The following is a 23,605-nucleotide window of genomic DNA, read 5'->3' as shown; positions in this document are numbered from 1 at the left end:
TACATGATACCACTTTTCAGTACGGTTGGCACCTGCAAAAAATTGGGGTGTGGGCATACTGGAAGGAATTCGATGCAGCGCTAAAGTGATTGTTTTGGCTTTTGGCTTTCAAGATGGAAGGATTCCCCTGCATCCTGTTCCATGGGTTTGCTCAACCTCTTCTAGCCAATTTCAGAGAGGAGAGAGGGGAAAGCCCCATTGAGCATGTGGACGTCCTTGTGCAGTTCTTCCGGTGATAGGACTCATTAGTTGAATCCTGCCCACTGCTTCGTTTCCAATTAATGCACGTCCCTGCTGAAATCCTGTAACTTTTTATACCACAAATGTTCCGAGATGGGGTGTTGTCCCACTTTTGTTATGCTATAGCACAAGAGTTCGCTGCCAGGCGACAATAGGGAGATGGTAGTAGGGATGCATCACAGCATAGTTAATAAAGCAGAATGGTGTGTGGACAGCATAACATAAATCCACCAGTAACACATCGTTATCGTGTCCATGACACGTTGCAGAAGACACCTGCAAAGATACACCAGTCTGGAGGGGCCCTGTCTTTTTGCTCTGATTTGATTGGGGTTGGCGGTTATATATCTATGAACCTTCATCCTGCATTCGTCCTGATTTGCTTTCAGGATGTTTAGATGTCTTCCCATTAATCATTTGTTCATTCCACACTTTTCAAGTTGTTTTTAAATGTATCTGTTGCACTACGGGCACTTTAATCTACTTCAGTATGCGCTTGAATCCCTCCTGGAAAATATTGAGAGTCTGGGGGCACCCTGCTAGTGCTGAGAAATGCTACATTTGCCCATTAAACTCAGAACTGGCATGCCTCTGTGCAAGGGGTAGGATGCAAACAACTCTGGTCAATGAAACCTTTTGGCATAGACCAAAAGGAGAATACGTCGGCTATCATTGTCTTGAGAGCAGCTGGTATTGCTATCCTGTTACTTTTCTTCCTTTTAGTCAGTCTGGGTCCTTGTTTTTTGTAAAAAAATACTGCATTCTAAGTATAGGTTTTGGGGTTTTTTAAGGGTAAGAACACCTTCTGATCGTCACTTCCATCCCAGCAAGAACACCCACAAGGGACGATCAGTCTGGACATCCAGCAACCAAATATAAAGCCCTGCTAAGAACACTGTGTTCCGGTAGTTGATCATATTGATCTCCCTCTGCTACCCTTTTCCTCCCCTCTCCTCTCCTCCCTTCCCCTCCCCTCAAGGGTCTGCTTACTGCTTCTTTTATATATATACAGTACTTGCCAGCGAAATGATGGAAACACATTTTTGATTAGAAAAGGATAATAATTTACTTCTGTCCTGAGTTTGTGTAAGCAGGAATGCTGGTGAAAGTTGGGTGGGAGAGAGAATAGATATTTGCTGATTCTCTGTTCCCACTTCATCCTCTTGATAATCTGCTTTGAAACATTGGGGTGCCCTTCAGGACAGTGGGGATCAAAGATGGAATTTGCAGAAACACCTTCTCCCTTTGTCTCCTTCTGCCACAAGAAGCCTCTACTGCATAATAAAATAGCCAAGTAATAGTTTTGCTCACCAATATCTACTTAACTGGCTGTTCTTGCACCAGGAACTCTTTGGGACAAGAATTGTTTATTTTGCGCCAGGTGTTTTGTTTTGTTGCACCCTGGCAAAATCTGGTCCAGTCCAGTACAATTCTTACCCATTTCAGAACAAAAGGGTGTGATTTTAAACATGTGCTTAAGATAACTTGGAAGTGATACTTTGGCTAAATTAATGATGGTTAAGCTTGCAGTGACAAACCTAGACAGCATCTTGAAAAGCAGAGACATCACCTTGCCAACAAAGGTCTGCATAGTTAAAGCTATGGTTTTCCCAGTAGTGATGTATGGAAGTGAGAGCTGGACCATAAAGAAGGCTGATCGCCAAAGAATTGATGATTTTGAATTATGGTGCTGGAGGAGACTCTTGAGAGTCCCATGGACTGCAAGAAGATCAAACCTGTCCATTCTGAAGGAAATCAGCCCTGAGTGCTCAACTGGAAGGACAGATTCTGAAGCTGAGGCTCTAATACTTTGGCCACCTCATGAGAAGAGAAGACTCCCTGGAAAAGACCCTGATGTTGGGAAAGATGGAGGGCACAAGGAGAAGGGGATGACAGAGGATGAGATGGTTGGACAGTGTTCTCGAAGTTACTACCATGAGTTTGACCAAACTGCGGGAGGCCATGGAAGACAGAAGTGCCTGGCGTGCTCTGGTCCATGGGGTCACGAAGAGCCAGACACGACTAAACAACAACAACAAAGGTTGCATTCTGGGACATCAGGAGTGAGGAAGCTGTGGTTGAGTTCAAATGTTGTTGGATTCGAAATCTGATCAGCTCCATCTAGTGTGTGGTTGACCATATGGGTGATGGGGTCTGTAATCCAGCAATATCTGGAGGGCCATAGGTTCCCCAGTTCTCCCCCACACACTTTCTGGGACTAAGCTCCACTGAGCATGATAGGATTGCCATTTGAGTAAACACCCATTGGATTGTGTCAAACAGCACTTGGCAGCTTGTCTGAAACTAGCAAACATTATGGATACTTTGATTACTGGGCAATGTGTGACAAAATGCCAGCTTTATGAGGCAATCATGCAGGAAGATAGCAGTAAATTGGTGTGAGTGATGGGTCTGCAGAAACTTGAAGCCATCACTATCACACATTCACTACTCTGTTGCCAAGTAGCCCTGTTTTCTTGCATGTTTTCTGAATACACACAGCATGGACAGCAGCACATCAGGCCAACCCCAAGCCAATTTTGGCTGTGTGAAAACAGTCTTTTGTCTCAAGATAAGCACTTCACAGCCAAGCTCAGAATTATCTTATTTCACCAACTGCAATAAGAAAAGTGCAGGAATAGGAGCATTCCCCACCCAGCCAGCATATAAATTCAAAGTAGCCAAGAGGCACGCGGAAAGAGAGCATGAAAAAAATTACAAAGAGTGAAAGCAGTTGCAACCATAGGCCAGCTGAAAATCAATGGAATTGACAAAGTTTGGGGGTCCTCTTCTGTCCTTATATTAATCACACTGCATGAAGTCAGAGCAGCTGCCTTTCTGCAAGGGCATATGTTTCTTTCACAAGTTCATACCAGACCATTGGACTAGAGGGTCCTACTTAAGAAAATCTAAATGTAATGCATTCCCCCGCTACCTAGAAGAAGTATGTGGGTAAAGAATGATGAAATGTGCATGTAGGTTGTCACATGTCACAAATGCATTTGTTGCATTGCAAATGCATGTGTTAGGAACCTGTGTGTAATTATCGGTGCCCTTCCAGAACATAAACAAGGGCTCACAAACCACACTTGGGAGGGGAGAAATGGAAGGGCCGGGGCATGGGTGTTTGAAGCATCCTTCCCGTGCAGAGTGAAGGGACTCTGGGATGGCATATCCCACCAAGGGTACTCTTTAGTCAATTTCTGCTGGGTGGAGGATGCTGGGACATGTACAAACCATCCCTTCCCTGTGCAGGAAATGGAGGCTTCAAGCATCTGCATCACTCTTGCTGCACCTCCTCTCTCCTCCTTTCTCTGGTAATGTTTGAGGTACTTTAGATGGGCACACACACTTTTTCAGCACACATGCACAAATCAATCCCTTGTGCGCATTCACTTGGGAGTGTTTGCAAAGGAGCCCCTTTCATGGCTACTGTGGTGTTGATATTGCTGCTGAAGGAACACAGGAAAGCAGTTAGCTACACTGGGGTGAACTCTGGTCTAACTACTGATTTGGTCTGCCTGGTCCTCCTATCTTGCTCTCTGTTGGGTTTCATGTGTGTGGCGGCATGCCTTCCGCATCCTGCCCATCTAAGTAGAACTGGGCTATGAAGTGGACCCAGCATACATCAGGATCATGGGTCAGCTCTGAGTTCCACTGTAAAAGATTCCAATAACTTTAAAACCTCTGATCATAAGAGAAAGAACAACGCTTTATGGAACACATTTGCAATAAGAGAAATGCAGCTTGCAGTGGACCTTGCTCTTTAGCCTGAGGAAAATGCTGTGGCCAACATGATTCAAGTCTGCTAGCACATATTGTGCTGCTCAATAGCACATGCCAGCTGGATTATTCCTCCCCAGGGAATACTTACGTGCATATGGCAGCATGATCACCTCCTGCAACTAAACCTTCCTACAGCCTACCAGGCTAGCTTCATGTCTGCAGCTGGCTCAGCACCCTCTCCCTTCTGAGACATTCTATTCCCCCCCTCTGTGCAATATTAAATTGGCATTTAAAATGGAAGCATTGGATTTTAGATATTTTAAATGGAACCATGTTAAGGCATCTTTTGCCAAACACCAGACTGGGGCTGCCGTTCTGTGAATAGTTTACCTGGGAGCAGGCCCTACTGAACACAATGGGGAACCTACCTCTGAATAAACCTGCATAGGAGTACCCTGTTAATTTACAAAGCGGCACTTCTAATGTTTTGAAATAGGGGTAGGAAAAGTCGGAGTGGATGTTCTGGAAAAACAAACGTCTTTAATATGCAATTCCAATTCAGGACCAGGAATTAACTGGTGCCTGAGCTGAGTTGAAGTTGTGCAGGAGGATGGTTGTGATCACTTCCTGTTGAGGTTTAGGCTGTCAGTGGCTTTACTCCTTTGAAGGAGTGGGAAACCTATTGAAATGATCTGTGTGCAGAAACTGGTGGATTCCTGAGGGTTTTGGCGAATTTTCCAGCTGGTGTAGATGGCATTCCTTTTGAAGTTCTGGTTCCTCTCTGTAATACAGGGAGGACTTGGGTGGTTGAGCAGAACCTGTGCAGCTCCATGGTATACCCATAAACTTGAGGGCCATGAAGCAAGCACAAAAATGGGTGGAGGGCCAGTCCACAGCCTTGAGCTTCTTCGGCTGTAACAGTGGAGTCAAGGTCTCAGCGGATTGAAGTGATTTTATCCTCACTTATCCTAAGCAAGTCACAGTGAGCTACCATCAATTCTGTCACCTCCTTTGGGCCAGACTGTAAAATGACTTGCAGTACGAAGGGAAACTCTTCTGGACAGCGCAATGAGGAGGCAGCGGAGGCAGCAAAGTATGCCGCCTTTGCTGCCTTCACTGCCACTGGGTAGGCTCTCTGATGAGCCTCACCAGTGTTCAGTTGCATTTGGCTGGAGTTTTCCTTCACCCACGTTTGAATTGTCTCTCCAGCTTGTTTCCTTGCCCTAAGCACAGAACTATACCAGGGAGCCAAATGGGTTTCACAGAGAGGGAGGACATGCCCAGAAGAGATTGTGCCAACAGCCCCCACTTGTATTCACAATCCTTGTTCATAAGAAAGTCAGTTGCATCTAAATTATATTACAGTGGTACCTCTAGATGCGAACGGGATCCATTCCGGAGCCCCATTCACATCTAGAAGCAAACGTAACCCGTGTCTGCGTGTGCGTGGGTTTCGGTGTTTCTGCACATGCGCGTGACATCATTTTGAGCGTCTGCGCATGCACAAGTGGCGAAACCCGGAAGTAACGTGCTCCGTTACTTCCGGGTTGCCGCGGAGCGCAACTCAAATGCACTCATCCTGAAGCACATTCAACCCGAGGTATGACTGCAATTCCAGTGGGTAAAATGAGGCCTAGTACTTCAGTTGCAGAGAACCATGGAGGTACTACCAAGTAACTAGAGAAAATACTCTGCCAATCATATTCATTTGGAACACAGCAAATCTAAATGAAGGGCAGTTTTACCCAGTGCTATTTTCTAGAAAAAAGGTGCTGGAACTCACCATGAACACCATGCAATGGCACCCACCTGAGAGGTGCCGGAATGGAGTTCCAGTGAGTTCTGGCTCAAAAAAGCCCTCATTTTACCTGCTTTTGGGGTGGCCCCTGCTCCTATGCATCTAACCACACTTTGATCTGCAGCAACTAACAGGTGATAGTTAAGCTTTTGTTTCCTCACATGAAAATACTGTATTTTTCTGTTTATAAGATGCCCACATGTATATGACACCCCCTTTGGGGGGGGGACTCAAATTTAAGAACATGGGGGGAGATGGCTCCATGTATAAGACGACCCACACTTGAAAACATATTTTTTAAAGGAAAAAACCTAGTCTTATACACAGAAAAGTACGGTGTATAAGTACTCATGATTTATGCAAGGCTTGTTTGTTAAAGACGCAGGCAGAAGCAAGGTCTGCTTTGCTGTCAGTTGGCAACCCTAATGAAGAGTGATGCCAAAAGAGGTGTAGCAAATATAGTTAGTTGGGCCCTGTGACCAAAACATCTGAAGAAGCAGAATTACAGGTGTCTGTTGTGCGATTTGAAATGGTTTCTTTCCTGCAAAAGCCCCAATAAATCTGTTCATTTCTAAGGTGCCTTCAAGATTGCTGTTGCTGTTTTAATGCCAAAGACAGACATGGCTGCCTGTCTTGGAATTAACTGCTAGTTAGATCTCTGTCCAACCGAGAAAACACAGCCCCTGCTTTCCCCACTAACACATTGATCTTCCTCTATCTATGTTCCCATCTTGTGTTCCCTCAGATTCTGCTGTGCAGCTTTAGATACACGCATACCCTATTTATGAACGACTCCATTGACTGGAAATCGGAGTCTTAGATTCGTACCTGCGCTTAATAATAAATGCATTGCTGAAAGCACAAAAGGTCAGAGGTAACGGGGATGGTGATGATGCATCATGCTCAGCTTGGCATTCAACACCTCTCGTGTACAAAACCCATCCCAGGCACATCAGCCAGGAACAACACTTGTGCCTCCTCCCGACTTCCTGCCCAACAAGGGCGGATCCTTTACCATCTCATGAAGACAGCTGCATTTACCCTCTAGCCATGACAGTGCTGCACACAGCACCCTCCAAATCAGTGCTCGGCTCTGGAATCAACCGAGCGCATCAACATGCAAAGAGCCCACCTCTCTTCCTGCCCCCGCCCAAGGGAAAAAGAAGAAGAAGAAGCCGCCACAGTGGAAATCTCATTAAAATGCATATGCGCCAAAGGATCTCTTGGAGGCCAAGGCTGATCCTGCTTCCCATGTAATTAAACTGGCAAACCACGGTTGCTGTGACAGCCACTGACACCGACACCGGAATACTGACTCCGTTGCTTATTGCTGAAGGATACAGAGCGAGGGTTTTTTCTCCGTGGGCAGATTTGCACATAACATTGCTGGTCTCTCTCTGTGAATCATTACTGGGCGAAATCAAGCTTTACCTGTGATTCCCCACCCACAAAGCCCCCAATGTATTGCTTTCAAATCAAAATGGGGGAGAATGGATAGGTCAGGGAGTGGCATTTGCCTTCTGAGAAGCCCACAGGTCTGAACAATCTGAATAATATACATAATGCAGGGTGGGGCAGGGGAGATATCAGTACCTGTCAAAAGATGGAGTTCAGCCTGTTTCAAGGAAGGTTAATCGCAAGCATGTCGAAAGGTTTAGCCATTAGGTGTGTCTTGCAGAACCTGCTACACTGTTGAGATACTTGATATGTGTCCTCCCTCCTCCTCCTCCTCTTCTTTTTCACAATGTCTCCTATGTAAAAACGACTGTTTCACTGGGATGAAACGGTACAGCCAATACAATATGCCACGCCAAGGCAAGAGAACAAATTAATATTACAAAAGCAGCATTCTGCTGTGCTGAAGATGTTCCAGAAGAACAGCACGTCCCCGCCACACTCTGATGAGCCCCCTCTCCCCTCGTTTTCTTGATCTGCCCTGTTGTTTTATCTCCATTTTTTTTTGTTTTTGGGTCTGTGTGCATCAAATAAACCCACCAAAGCATCGGGGGGTGGGGGTGGGGTGGACAAAAGCAACGTTAACACTTGTAGCTGACAGGAGGACCAGCAACCACAGCTTATGACCACAGGTTTGCAAGAGGGAAATCACTCCCATGTATTCCAGAAAATGCAGATGTTAACGAGGAAAACAGAAACACACAATGAGCAAGATGTTAAATGGCTATCTGTTCAAAATGGAACAAAAACCTTGCCAAAATGATGCCGTTTGTGTTCTGCATGCATCTAAAATTAATTGCCAGCTAGGTGCGCCAGCAGGAGAGGGGAACAATCAATAAACTGGCCTGATGGTACGACTGCTACAAAGCCAGCAGAGGAAATATTCTCTTTTAAGTCCATCATCTTACCTGGAAAGAAGAATGATGAATTACAGGACAAGCAATGCCATTATCCATAGATCTTCATATATGGGTTTTCCTGCTTCAGTTGTTCAGGTTCCTCAGGATAGTAGCTTTCCAAAGTCTCCCATTTTTACACTTGTCTCATTGACAAACCGATCCAACCCTATAACCAAAAAGGAAACCTTTTTTGCAGTAATCTTCTGCCCTGGCGTCTTCCTTTGAGAATCACTCTGTGTTCCCCAACATCCGTAAGGGGGGAAAAAATGCTGGTGAGGGATAAAAAAAGAGAAAAAGAAAGAAGCAAGTGGGGGGAGAGGGAGAGAGATTTATATATAAATAATGAAATAAAATGAGGCAGCAAATTAAGGGATAGCCCCATCTACTGGCAAAAAAGAACGAATGCTTTTCTGCCGCCTTGTTTTTACACCCCTGTGGCAGGAGCTGCATTGTTTAGTCACATATAATCATTCTACGGGCTAAAAATATGCTGGCCTTAAAAGAAGGAAACGGCAAACATTTCATCTGATTACAGCATTTCAAATGGGAGATGAGCTATAAAAGTGATTTGACCCCATTTGGAGAAGCTGGGATGATGTCACTTACAGCCACATGTAGGATTAATTGTATTTTAAAGTTTTTAACCTGCTGTGTGGAACAGTCAGGTCTGGAAGACAAAGAAGGCAAGGAGTTTGTCTTGCCTCCTTTTACCAAAACGCTTTCCTGATATTCACTGTCTAGAGAAATACCTTGCTATAATCCTCTCCAGATCAGAATATATTTACATAACTTTCAAGATGGTGTTCAGTCTTTGGGGAGTCTCCAGTGCAGGGGAGTTCCACAGGCAACTATTGTGGATGTCGCTCTGTGTGCCCTTTCTACACAATCTTTTGCACGGAAACCAAATCAAGCTAGGGGTGGGGTGGGGACAGTATAAGTCATTGCACAATATCAAGAACAGAAACTCAGGGTTACTAAATACAACTCACTTCTGAGTAGCCATGTCTAGGATTGCATGGTCAGTGCTATTGGGATGTTCCTTGCTATAATAAACCATCAGAACTTGGAAGAGTCTACACCACTTCCGAAATCATTTTGGCCATTGAGGAGTTGCCAGATAGGTAGGTTCTACAATTGCAAAAGAGAAGCTGAGAACATCCCTCACTGTGCAACTATTATTCAGGCTTCATACATAAAAAGTACAGTGGTACCTCGGGTTACATACACTTCAGGTTACATACGCTTCAGGTTACAGACTCTGCTAACCCAGAAATAGTGCTTCAGGTTAAGAACTTTGCTTCAGGATGAGAATAGAAATCATGCTCCGGAGGCGCGGCAGCAGCAGGAGGCCCCATTAGCTACAGTGGTGCTTCAGGTTAAGAACAGATTCAGGTTAAGTACGGACTTCCGGAATGAATTAAGTACTTAACCCAAGGTACCACTGTAATGGGGTGAACATTATATGCTGTCTTCTGTATACTCCTTATTTTGCATGGGGCCTTGGAATGTAGACTCAAGTTCACTTAACACATCAATGGCCCCTTTGATTCCCTTTGTTTACCTTATTCATTCTGGGGACACTAAGGTCCAGTTCCGAGGGCTTTCTGGCAGTTCCCTCACTGCGAGACATGAAGTTACAGTGAGCCAGGCAAAGGGCCTTCTCGGCAGTGACACCCTCCCATCAGATGTCAAGGAGATCAAGAATTACACAACTTTTAGAAGACATCTGAAGGCAGTCCTATATTGGGAAATGTTTAGTGTTTGATGTTTTATTATGTTTTTATATGTGCTGTAAGCCGCCTAGAGTGGGGCTGGGGTAACCAAGCATGGTATAAATGAAAAAAATGTTGTTGTTGAAAAATAAAAGGATGGAAATATTCACTCTTTCAATAAATGAATGTAGATAAAATGGAGATTCAAATCTGTATTTTTGAACGTATATTCATAACAAGGTGATTCTTGTCATGGTTATTCTAGATGAATTGGTGTGCAGTTAAATGGTGCAAACTTGTGCATTAATTGCCTGTGGTGATTTTGCTGTTGAGCATACTGAAGTGGGCTCTTTTAGGGTTACTTCCAGGCTCTTAACATTTTGTAAAACATTTAGTAAAAGTGTAGTTAAAATTCATGAAGGTTGCTTGGAGTGATTCTCTTGAAAGTTTGCTCCACGTCCTCAAGAAAGTTAGGTTCTAGCTAATACAGAAAAGATGCAATGATTTGTGGACCAGTTACAAAGGAAAACTCTTAGCCAATAGTGAGACAAAACTTGTTTTAGGGATCATCATTTAAACTTTACTGACTTTGTGGTTTTTGAGGCTAATGCATTGAAGCCAGTTTTGGGTTCAAACATTGTGCTATCCTTATAAAGCAGAGCTTTCCAAACTTCTCATGTTGGTGACACATTTTTTGACACGCATCATTTCGCGACACAGTAATTCAGTTTTATTAGCAAATCAGAGGTTAAACTGACCCCATTCCAGCCCCAGGTGGAGCGTGGGGAGCATTCGTGCCACATACCTACACACTGCAGCCAACACACAGTTTGGAAAGCTCTGCTATAAAGAGACAAGAAATCAGCACCAAGGACAGCGTTGCTAAAACGACAATTTACAGACAAGAATCTTAAGCCGCATGCTTTTGATATGCTTCGCCCTTCTTTTTTATTTCATACATCATTTTTTTGCAAGTGGTGCAGGTGGTCTGCACACCACATTTTGGGGGGAAATGCCTTTCTGTTACAAAAATAACCTTATGTCTGAAAGCTATTACGTGTTGTTGTTTTTTGTCAGGGATAGGAATGGAGCAAAGCATGGCTAAAAGAAATCCACAGCACTATTTATAGTGTAATAAACTGTGCTATAAACCACTGCCATGTAATGCAATAGGAATTAATTATAGGCTTGATCCAGATGTTGTGGACTCCAAATCCCATAAACCCCAGTCAGCATGGCCAATAGTCAGGGGTGATGGGAATTGTAGTCCAGAGGGCCTGGAGGCCACTGTGTTGGCTACGCCTGCACACTGCTGCTGGTTGTCCCCTGTGTTCCCCTGAAAATCTGCTCTGGAGGATTTAAGGATCCTCCAGAACAACATGAGAGTTTGCTCAAGGATCGGCCGGGGGTGGAGAGGACGACTGGTGAAACCTCCTCCAATGGGACTCTGCTGGATTAGAGTCTCCATTGCTTGCTGAAGAGTACATCTGGATCCAACCCTTTGTCTGATATAAGGAGAATCCTTATCAGGAATCAAAACAAATGCAGCATGGTTCAGGACCTCAGCACAGAGATAATCAGCATAACGTTACACAAAATTTGGAACCAAGGTAACCCACAATACTCCAAGTTCTTTTCTATACAGGCATTGCATGCACTGTTGATTACACTCCCTTTGAAGGAGCAGGTATGCAGCTGGGGGTACTTCTGGAGCCATTGCTGTTGTGGCCTTCTTGCCTTCCATCAGCTTCGACTGGTGGCCTAGCTGCACACCTATTAGGACAGGGATAGCCTAACCTATGTTGTCTATGCTCTGGTAAACCTCTAGGTTAGATTACTGCAACATGTTATATGTGGGGCTGCCTCTGAAGATGGTTTGCAAACTTCAGCTAGTGCAGAATTTGGCAGCCAGGTTGAAAGGGGTCAAAGTGTCAATTTCCAATACTCTTAACTTGCTGTGTCTGTGGAAATGATTGGGGAGCTCAAAAAGTATAGCCAGTCTCCTGCAAGACACATAACCTAATCCATCTAATAATCTAGACTAATAATCTAATAAAGGTTTCCTGCAACACTGACAGCAACTGGGTTTCATTTCTGATTTTATTAGCACTATTGGGATGAATATAAAGGTCAGAGAAATATACTTTTTCAGTTTTCTTATTGCTTATGGCTGCAATTCTACACACACACTCCACTCAGTGAAGCTTATTTCTGAGTAGATATGCCACCTAGGATTGCAGCCTAAGTGTCTTAAGTCTGAGATAGCTGGAATAATTCCTTAGCTTATTCAAGCATGCTAGTTTCTGCTATAAATCTCTCTTTGCATCTCATCTCAGAGCATGGCTGAGAGTCATCTGCATAGCAAATAAACCTTTCTATTAAATCACATGCAGACATTTATCCAAGAGCTGGAGCAGAAGGCCAGGCGTTTGCTTTTACTGTCAATATAATACATGAAGCTGGTAGTGCAAGTTTCTGCAGTCAGGGGACTTTTTGCCTACAATTGCCCTTTCATTGGCCACAATGCTGAGATAACTTAATATTCTCAAAACCATAAACATTGCAATTATGCACCACTCTTAGTCCATAGGAGAATTTGAAATCCCAGCGCTGATTCTCTGTTATCCTCAGGGTGGCCTGTGGGCAGCTGCTGAAGAGAAGAAGCTTTGCAGTCAGAACTATTCAATCATTTTGGGATTTCTCCTTCCACAGCAAGGATTGGGCTAGCATATCTCTGATACCAACCATTGTAAAAGTCCAGACCCTCCAAGTGTCCCTATTTTCCAAGGACAGTCCTGGATTTACAGAACTGGGACCTCAGGAAGATGCTTGAAAATGGAATAAGATTTACTGAGTCTCAGCCCTAACCCTGAACTACAGCTGTCTATTCTAGTACTCATGTGCATTACTAATACTGTAATCAAAGATTTACTAAGCCCATGAATTAATTTACAGCTAGCAATAAGCCAAATAGGTTAATTAATTTCATTATATGCAACAGGCATTACCTCATGTTTGATTTAGAGGGATTACCTCTTGTGACCAATATGCTTTATAAGTAGCCTCTACGCAGCATTGGGTATATTTATACTGTATACTGTATTTATACAGTCCCATTACTCAGAATTGCTCAAGGTCTTGAGATTGCTTATATCTGGGTTTCTTCTTCATCTGTCGAATTCTGTCCTTTGCTATAGTATGGAAAATTAGTAAGAGTTTTACAAGCAAACTATGTCAGATTCTCAATGAAGGAAGGAATCATTGCGTGAAAGCTTTCAAACAATAATGAAAGCTTTCAAACACTAATGAAAGTCAAGAAATATGGAGAAAAAGAATTTGATGTATTTTATCATTATTCCCATGAGTCATAGATGGTAGACTGAGATTATTGTAAATGCAGGCATCTGTGTTCAATGTGTTTATTTGCACATTAAAGGTAAAGGTAAAGGTACCCCTGCTCGTACGGGCCAGTCTTGACAGACTCTGGGGTTGTGCGCCCATCTCACTCAAGAGGCCAGGGGCCAGCGCTGTCCGGAGACACTTCCGGGTCACGTGGCCAGCGTGACAAAGCTGCATCTGGTGAGCCAGAGCCGCACACGGAAACGCCGTTTACCTTCCTGCTGGTAAGCGGTCCCTGTTTATCTACTTGCACCCGGAGGTGCTTTCGAACTGCTAGGTTGGCAGGCGCTGGGACTGAGCAGCGGGAGCTCACCCCGCTGCAGGGATTCGAACCACCAACCTTTCGATCGGCAAGTCCTATGCGCTGAGGCTTTAACCCACAGCGCCACCTGCGTCCCCCATTTGCACATTATTTGTGGCTTAATAATTTTTTTATTCACATAGAAGGCGCACTTAATTTCAGGATAGTTATGTTGGTATGTTTTAACGAAAACAAAGAAGAGTCTTTGAAGCAGAAGTGGGTACCCAAGCACAGATGCAGCCAGATCCCTGGGTCTGCTCCTTACCAAGACCTGTTCATCTGAGTGGGAAAGAGTGTTTGATGTTGTACAAAGTGTGTCGTTGTAGCACCTTCCTCTGCCAGAAGATGGAGACACAATTGCATCATGAATTTTGAGTCTTTGATTACTTGTCAATCAAGGCTTTTAGATTAGCTGTGCATTAACCTTCTTTGCATTCTTCTGCTGGAATTACTGAGTTGTTTTTGCCTTCTGCACAGCTTTCTACCTGAGGTAGACTTTGGCCCTCACCCAACAACAACAAAAAGTTTCTCACCTCCCTGCCTTTATTGCATCATCCTTTTTGTGAGCCAAAACCCTCTTCACCAGAGCCAGTGTGGTGTAGTGGTTAAGAGCGGTAGTCTCGTAATCTGGGGAACCGGGTTCGCGTCTCCGCTCCTTCACATGCAGCTGCTGGGTGACCTTGGGCTAGTCACACTTCTTTGAAGTCTCTCAGCCCCACTCACCTCACAGAGTGTTTGTTGTGGGGGAGGAAGGGAAAGGAGAATGTTAGCCGCTTTGAGACTCCTTAAAGGGGAGTGAAAGGCGGGATATCAAATCCAAACTCCTCTTCTTCTTCTTCTTCTTCTTCTTCTTCTTCTTCTTCTTCTTCTTCTAAAGTGGTCACCTAAGTTGCTTCCAAATTCTGCTGCAATTCAGTTACAATCTGATATGACTCTAACAAGCCATTTGTACACAGCAAGGACATGTCAGATAGCTACTCCTTATTAGTGAATGCTTGCTCCTGAAACCATGCTGATATGGTAGAGATCAGGAGTTGCCCAGAGACAACAGTCATTAATATGTAGAAATAAATCTGCTGGAGTTAGATCAATTAAGTGGAGTGTTCAGTCAGGCCATTTGTGACATCTCCAACAAACCAGCTGGACTGACTTACATGTTAGCCCCTCCGGTGATCTTCATACCTTCTTCTGATGCAACTGCAGAATATGCAAGTGGCTGCCTGGCCAAGACAGCACTATGGACCTGGGCTTCCAGTAAGGGATGTCCGGAGGGTGGCAACATGAGAATGGGCCTTTTCCACAGTGGAATGCTCTCCCCAGGGAGGTTCGGCTGGCACCTTCATTATACACCTCTAGGTGCCAGGCGAAGACATTCCTCTTTAACCAGGTGTTTGGCTGATTGACATCCAATGCCCTTTTAAAATGTGTTGAGGAGGAGTGGGGATTTTGGGTTGTTCTTGTTTTTATTATGTATTTTGTGTTTTTATATTGTGAATCACCCCAAGATCTGTGGGTATAAAAGGTAAAGGTAAAGGTACCCCTGCCCGTACGGGCCAGTCTTGACAGACTCTGGGGTTGTGCGCCCATCTCACTCAAGAGGCCAGGGGCCAGCGCTGTCCGGAGACACTTCCGGGTCACATGGCCAGCGTGACAAAGCTGCATCTGGCGAGCCAGAGCCGCACACGGAAACGCCGTTTACCTTCCCGCTGGTAAGCGGTCCCTATTTATCTACTTGCACCCGGAGGTGCTTTCGAACTGCTAGGTTGGCAGGCGCTGGGACCGAGCAGCGGGAGCGCACCCCGCTGCAGGGATTCGAACCGCCGACCTTTCGATCGGCAAGTCCTAGGCGCTGAGGCTTTAACCCACAGCGCCACCTGCGTCCCGGTATCTGTGGGTATAGGGCAGTATAAATACTACTACTACTACTACTAGTAGTAGTAGTAGTAGTAATGGTGAGTCGCAAGGTCAGGATGGAATAAGTTCACCAGCAGAAATTTTGGATTGGCCTGCACTGCCCCAGTCTCTCCACCACTCTGCTCTGGTCTATATTGCTAATGGCGGCAACAACACTACTGGGAGTCCAGCTCTGCTGTGTTGTCCCAGTCATGTCTCTACTCCTGCTGCAGACGCTTTGTGGGACTTTCACTCAGTGGTCGTAGCAGCATTAACAGCAGCAGCAGCAGCACATACAGCAATTGTTGCCGCTGTTTTAACATGTCACCGTCATAAGGCATTCTACTTCTGCCCAGATCAGATGGTCAGTTAGAATGTTCTCTGTGTGATAGGTAAGTAACCAACATTTGCCAATATGTTAGTTAGTTTAGGGTCTGTTTCTCAAAGTAATTCAAGATGCTGAATTTTGACCGAACATTAGGAATGGTGTGTAAGCTGTTTGAGCATGGAGCAGGCTGCCTGGGAAAGGGATGAATTCTCTTTTGCCAATGGTTTTTAAGCAGAGCCAGATGCTGGAGGGACGTCTACCAGGGGCGCTGTAGCATTGGATTGTCTGCATTTTTAGGGAGTTGGACTTTATTACCTTTGAGGTCACTTCAACTTTTTGACTCTAAAGACTAGATGTCCATCCTTGGTGCCACATTGTTCTTCAGTACTTGAAGGATCTTAATGGTCCTAGGATACCTTGGGATGCATTCGTGAAATGAATGAGTCTCGGGAGAAGGGAAAGTCACCAGAAGGGCACCATTTATGCACAGCCTTTCATTCGTTTTGATTGCTATACCTAGAGGAAAGATGGAGAAGTGAGAAGAAGATCCTATTCTCCACTGGTACACTGTGTCTCACCCGTCACCTTCCTTCCCTTCATCTTAATTAAAACTTGTTGGGGCTCAAAGCTAACTGGAGATCACAGCCTCTGACTTGGCTCCTTTCCTTCTCTTTAAATTATTTTTTTGATCTATACAAACAGTAACCAGCCATAGATTTTTTTTAAAAAATAAAACAACAATGAGCACAGTGTCTTCACAATCACAATCATCTTACATTATACAACAGTATTGACAACAGAGCCAATTACCCCTCCCTGGGAAGCCTCTCAATGGGTTCCTCTGGTTGTGAATACCCAGTGGTGAGAGAAATGAACTCCATATGATCACATCTATTTTTCCCAGAGCTAAGAGCTGGCGCTGAAATAAGTTCATTTAGCTGTGCCTTCGAAAGGCAGGCTCAGAATTAGTTCTGGTTCTAGCTAGGGCCATTGGAGAAATGTGAGGGAAAGAGAAGACTAAAAAGCAGAGGGAGGAAACATGGAAAGGCAATACTGATTAGAAAAGAGAGGGAAGGAGAGTGGGTGGCTTGGATCTAAGAAGGATATGTAAAATCTCTGTCACGCAAAAGTGCTGAGCAATTGAAAGTGGCAAAGTGTGGAAGAGGTGGTCAGAACATTGAAATCTGCCTTAGATTAAAGGTAAAGGGACCCCTGACCATTAGGTCCAGTCGTGACCGACTCTGGGGTTGCGGCGCTCATCTCGCTTTATTGGCCGAGGGAGCTGGCGTACAGCTTGACCAGCATGACTAACCCGTTTCTGGCGAACCAGAGCAGCACACAGGAACACCATTTACCTTCCCGCCAGAGCGGTACCTATTTATCTACTTGCACTTTGGCGTGCTTTCGAACTGCTAGGTTGGCAGGAGCAGGGACCGAGCACCGGGAGCTCACCCCGTCGCAGGGATTCGAACTGCCAACCTTCTGATCGGCAAGTCCTAGGTTCTGTGGTTTAACCCACAGTGCCACAGCGCCACCTGCGTCCCCCTGCCTTAGATTAAGTCAAGGTATTTCGTCCATCTGGCCCGGTATTATTGGCAAGGACTAGCAGCTGCTATCCAAACAGCATCTTTTCCAGCTACATGAAGTTGACCAGGGAGCAAATCTGTGGCTTTCTGCATCAAGGCATGCACCGTACTGCTATGGCACTTCCACAAATATGACAAGAGGGAGACTTGAGTGAGGGAAGCGAGATGTCAGGATAAAGAACTTAAGGACGCACTAAGAGAAGAATTCCCCAGGACAGGAAAGGAATGCTAACAAACTGTGCAATACAGGGAAAAGTAAATAATGGAAGGAGTGGGGAGGGATGAGAGAGAGAGAGAGAGAGAGAGAGAGAGAGGGGATAATACCAACAGAACAAGTGGGAAAGGAGCACGTTATCAGAATAAGCAAATAACGAACAAGTCGCCTCTTTGTGGCATTATTATTATTATTTTTTAAAGAAAATGATTAGGCAGTAGAGTAGTCCATAATACGTGGGTGATGGAAAGGCAACCTCAAACGGGAGGACCACACCTGGTGAAGAAGCTCAGAAATATTTGGCCTACTTTCTTGCATGTTCCTGTAGCAAAGGCCATGTCATGTGTGCATGGCAAAAAGAAAAAGAAAAAAGGATTGTGCTGAGAGCTTTGGCAGCCAGAGTATTTCAAATGAAAGGTATTCTGCAGTATCTGTTGCCGTCTTGTCTTTTCAGTCAATCTGGCTCTGTGTGCGTGTGTGTGCATTGCCAGGAGGAACACAGCTACAAAGCTGTTGATTCAAGGCTAGGTTTTAAAAACCGGTACTTCTCATTTATTCATTCTCTGTGCCAGTAGGTGGAGCTGCCACGTTAGGTGCTGCCTCCCCCCCCCCTCCTTTCTCTTTTCTGTCTCTCCTCCTCTCCCCCCGCTTTCCTCCTCCCCACCTCCTAATGAGCTGTTTTCTGATATATGTTGGGTACCATAGAGTGAGGCTGAGAACAGGAAGCGGAGGCAGAAGCAAAGAGGATTCTGGAAAGGTCTCTGTGTTTTCCTTTTTTTTTCTCCACTGAGCATGCAGAAATCACAGTGAACACATCTATGCATCCATACGTCCAAAGCGTTATGGTCAGAGACCTGGATCATTACAATAAAGAAGCCTTTTGTACGGTCCTGCTGGCTGGATGCTGTGCTGTGATTTGTGTCACTCCCTTTTCATCAGGTAAGCTGGCAAGCCGTTTGCTCAGGCTAGGCGCTGGGCTCCTAGCAACCTGACATCTTCACAGAAAACACTGGATCCGATTTTAGCCTCCGGTTGTTTTACAGATAAATCAAAAGGGAAACCGGGGAGAATTTAAAGCCATTTTGAATTGCCCAGTTGTGATGCTGAGCTGTTGTGTAGTTGTGATTGTGTGTGTGTGTGTGTGTGTGTCCCCTTTCCCCCTTCTACCTTCTTAAGGCTGCAATCTGATACATGCTTACTTGAGAGTAAGCCCAATTGACTTCCCAAGGGCTTACGCCTGAGTAGACATGCATACAACTGAGCTGTGAAACCTTACAGTGGCCTGTACTGTAAATATTACATTTCCCCCCTCCCTCATCCCTGTGGATGGGATCAACTGGTAAAATGTGGATTTAATTCAATAAATAAACCCAGGGAGTGCATTATATCTATGGTGGAGGTCATGTTGCTCTTAAGGGGGAAGAAAATGAACTACTGGGGCTTAGTATTTTATTTCATTTCATTCTGATCAGTTTTAGTATGGCTATGGAGCTCATACATCCATGTGTCACAGGGAGGAAATGCATATATAGTATTTATCTCTTGTATACTATTTTCAGACGTGTAGCTTTCAGAATATGAATCCCATGTCCTAATATTTCTGGATGTTGCAATAATTTGCATCGTATCTATATATTTAACATGGTTAGATATGTTTTTTGAGGGGAGGAATAGGGTATTCAGATAAAGAGAGAAGGCCCCATTTCAGGCCATAATATGAACTCTTCCCCCACCCCCAGTTGCCTGGCAAGTTCCATTAAAAAACAAGCCATCACAAATATTTTAACAGTTATGCCCTCTAAGTTGATATCCATTGATGTACTTCCTTTGACAATATTAATAATTATTTGTTGTAACTAAGTAACACAGCTTTGAATCCAAAAGCATAGGCTGGGCGATGTAGCTGACAAAATCAGATCAATTTTACCTGTAGGTGTTGAATTTGTGCGCTTGTAAATTAAATAGAATTGTGTCTTATTTTTTGTTTGTTTGTTTTGTTCTCCTGGAAGGCTGTGATATAGAAATGATTGTTTTCTTCACATTAGCTTTGGAATAAAAGGTGTATTACAGGGTGTTGCCAGAATAGGGGGCTGTCCTGGCCAAGCAACAGGAGTTTCCCAAATGATGGCCTAGACTGAGATTACTTGAAGAGTAGCCTTTATGGATAATTATTAAATAACATAAGGCTGCGAGGATTAATTAACTTCGTTTTTGTACAACATCTGACAGATTCGAGTAGGGATCACCTACAGATATTTCCTGACTGCACTAAATAATGGGAGGTGACAGACAGTTTTATACTTCATGTTGTTGCCAATATGGATTTAAATATTTCTGGTTTTGCTTGTACTGACACCTTAGCCCAGTTTGCTTGTCATGGATCTTCATATCTTGTGAAGCATGGAAAAAAGAAGCCCAAGGAATGTCGGTTTTCTCTTGAGCTATTTGCCTTTTTAGCCTGCCAACTATGAAGTTGATTGCGCTTTGTGGTTCTTTATCCTTTTGTACGAAAGTTTACTGTTTCATTTTGTCCAGCTGCTTAATTCCAGACATCTCTGTAGTTGACTTTTAGAGGTGTCCCTACTCTGGAGCACAGGCTTGGAAACTGCGGCCTACATGTCTGTGTCTACGAGCAGCCTTTAGTCTACAAAATGTCTTGGTTTCTTTTTTAGCCAAGGGCAAGAGTAAGAAAATGTGTCATAAGCAGCATGGATCAGTGATGGGAGTCCATCGCTAATTAGTTATGTCTGCTCTCTGTCAGATGCTTTTCCTGAGTGTGAATTATTACTGCTAGGATACTTAAGATATCCAGATGATCAGCTCAGGGCATGGGCCTACCATATTTTCAGGATGACTCTTTACGTCTTCGTTCAAAGGTAGTGGCGTGACGTTTGGCATATATATTAATCGATGGTGAGGAGGGCAAGCCTTGCTGTGGACTGGAGACTATAAGAAGGGTGACCAATCAGCCTGGAAAGACAGTACAGTGGGACCTTGAGTTACATACGCTTCAGGTTACATACACTTCAGGTTAAAGACTCTGCTAACCCAGAAAAAGTGCTTCAGGTTAAGAACTTTGCTTCAGGATGAGAACAGAAATCGTGCTCTGGTGGTGCGGCAGCAGCAGGAGGCCCCATTAGATAAAGTGGTGCTTCAGGTTGAGAACAGTTTCAGGTTAAGTATGGACCTCCGGAACGAATTAAGTACTTAACCCGAGGTACCACTGTATTCACACATATAATTGCATGGTCCCAAGGCCCAGAGAGTCAGTACAGACAACCATACACCGAGTTGTAATAGCATGCACGCAACAACTATGTGATAAACCAGTAGTTTATCATATCCTGCAACGTGGCAAGGACAATTTTGCCATGCATCCCCATCCACTCAGAAACCTGGGAATGCAGGAGAGTGCTGGCGTTCCCATCACAGCTTGTTATAGGCTAGCATCATAACATGAGGCTCAGCCATATGTTTCAAGAGGCAATGGGTCAGCCTAACAATTTTCACATAAATTGAGGCAATACTTATTTATTTAGCTTATCCTATGTTGCCAATGTGGTTTGTGGACGGATTTAAATAAACGTCACTGTACAAAAGTAAAAAAACCAATCAGCAAAACTTCATAGGAGTGGTAGCAAAACAAGAAACAATTTCCAGTGAGAAGATTACAAGGGTGAAGATCAGTTTTTTAATTGCACTTTAAGCTAACCTTGGGTGTCTACGGCGTAGCATAGTTTCATCTTTTAAACCATTTATGCTAGTAAAGAGGGAGAAATTGGCAATTTTTAAAAACGCCTGTAATGACAGTATTTTAAATACTACATACTGTATCATTTTTAAAAGTAGTTTCTTGTTTATAAGCTACCCAGAGAATATTTATTGTTCATTGCTATCTAAATTTTGTTCTTTTTATATTGTATCTTTATGTTGTGAAGTGCCCTGAGATCTGCAGATGAAGGGCGGTATACAATTTTTATTATTATTCATAATGATACTTATACAAATCAGCACATGGACAAAGTCTCAGGATATGATATATTGTTGCTATAACAGGGCGAGAGGCCCTCATCCATTGCTTTGACTGATAAATTATCCTGCCTCAGTCTTGTGCCTGTGTGGTGAAATAGTAATCTAAAGCTTGATCCTTTAATTCACATTCCATTCTGATCAATGAGGCCTGTTCTCATTTACAGTGGTACCTCAGGTTACAAACACCTCAGGTTACAAACACTTCGGGTTACAGACTCCGCTAACACGGAAGAAGTACCTTGGGTTAAGAACTTTACCTCAGGATGAGAACAGAAATTGCGCGGCAGTGGGAGGCCCCATTAGCTAAAGTGGTACCTCAGGTTAAGAACGGACCTCCGGAACGAATTAAGTTCGTAACCAGAGGTATCACTGTATCTCCGTAGAACTGGTGCTATCCCTACCCTTGAAGCCACTGGACCCTGCTCTTTCCCGCTCCGCTTTCCCACCCACCCATCCTTTAGTAATTGTGGCTATCATTGCAACAACAACAAAAAGTCAGTTTATAATTTCTTCTGGCAGCAGCTGCTCTCAAAGTAGATCATAGGGGGGAGAGGCAGGTCACAATGACATCTTATTTTCTCTTTCTCAGTGAGGGAGTTAGGCTGCAAAGGATTGAAATCTTGTGCTTGGTTGTACGTGAATAAACCGTAGTGGAAATAAGTCTGGCTTGAGTTCCAGTATAGGATTGCCACTCTCATATGGTGCCCATCTCTGGAACTCCTCTCCTAGGTTGACTCATAGATCATTTGCACAAAGCATCCTGATAAATTCGATCCCTAGTCTTAGTTAAACTTTGCCTGATCTCTGTATTCTCAGCAGAAGACATTTCATTTCTCTAAATCTGCATCCCTTGCCAACCATGTTATTCTTGAGGACTATGTCTGGAAATGAAGTAGTACAAGATGGGAACTGAGAAACGAGAGCTTTCTTTTGTTCCTCCTTAAATCTCAGAGCCTGGGAGAAGGGGGCACTTACAGGAATATGAGCAACTCACACTTCTATTGCCTACGTCTACTGCAATGTTTGAATATCACTGTCATATGTTGTAACATCCAAACTGGCTCATAGCATGCCAATAGAACGGAGTGTGTTATGAGTCTAAAGCAGTTTTTAAAAAAACCAATAATCAAGTTGGCTATTCATAATTACTCGTACCAAATGGTGGCTCCATATTTTCCATGGGCCTGTTCAACACGTCTTCCTGATTTCTCTCTCTCTCCCCACCTCCTAATTCTCAAGATGACTGTCTTAAATGTAAATAAAGTGATTTCATCTTCTGCACCGCAGAATTTGATCACATGCACTAATTATTGCTGCTTCTTTTCAGTTAAGACAGGAAAAGGGAATTGCACATTGCTTAACATCTGAGGTGATTGTGGGAGTTAGAATTGATGTAATTATTTTCATTCTTATAATTGGTGATGTTGCCAGTTAAGTGTATGTGTGCGCCTCAAAATAAAAAATAGCCCAGTTGATGAAACATTGGCTTCCAGATATCAGATGTGATATTTGATAGCAGAAATTCTGTCACTACCCACCCCTAAGCGTTGAGTAACAAATTTGCATCGAAATCCCATTCTAGAATCAAAAGTTTTACCAATTCTTTATGGGTTTCCGTAGTTTGTCTCTTTCTTCGAGGTAACTTATTTTAATGGAATATTTAGCATTAAAACTGCATAAAACCTTAGTCGTTTTCACACAAGCATATTTAATATAATGCCACATGGCATCATGGGTTTGGTACTCAGGCATCCTGAGGCTAAAAATGTTTACTCAAAAGTAAGTCTCATTGAGTTCAATGAAACTTATATTGAAAGAAGTATGTTACATTTACACACATAAATTCACACAAATAATGAGTCATTTTTGTGCATACTTGTTTGACCTTGGCACACAAACACACAAATTATCATGGGATTTATTGAGATTACAGGAGACAATTCAGTGTGAAAGAGTAAAACTGAGAATATAGATTGTTTGGCACAAAATATTAAAACATCATAAGCAACAGAGATCCCAAAA

The 23,605-nt window shown here is 43.8% G+C and overlaps 2 protein-coding genes across 3 annotated transcripts in view; one reads left to right on the top strand and one right to left on the bottom strand.

Annotated features, from left to right (window-relative positions):
• The window catches only part of LOC310827438 (sodium channel protein type 2 subunit alpha), a 96,343-nt gene extending 87,896 nt beyond the window's left edge, over positions 1-8,447 (bottom strand). For both annotated transcript variants that reach the window (XM_083703475.1, XM_083703476.1), the window contains exon 1: positions 8,128-8,447. The gene's annotated coding sequence lies outside the window, so the exon portion shown is untranslated. The remainder of the gene's footprint in view (positions 1-8,127) is intronic.
• A 9,743-nt stretch (positions 8,448-18,190) lies between these two features.
• The window catches only part of LOC310827442 (sodium channel protein type 2 subunit alpha-like), a 72,717-nt gene continuing 67,302 nt past the window's right edge, over positions 18,191-23,605 (top strand). Inside the window, exon 1 of the mRNA XM_083703498.1 lies at positions 18,191-18,490. The gene's annotated coding sequence lies outside the window, so the exon portion shown is untranslated. The remainder of the gene's footprint in view (positions 18,491-23,605) is intronic.

This window comes from Podarcis gaigeae (assembly GCF_964106915.1).
Source record: "Podarcis gaigeae genome assembly, chromosome: 1".
NCBI classification, from domain to species: Eukaryota; Metazoa; Chordata; class Lepidosauria; order Squamata; family Lacertidae; genus Podarcis; species Podarcis gaigeae.
The sequence above is the reverse complement of the archived record's forward strand: the minus strand, read 5'-3'. Positions and strand labels throughout refer to the sequence as shown.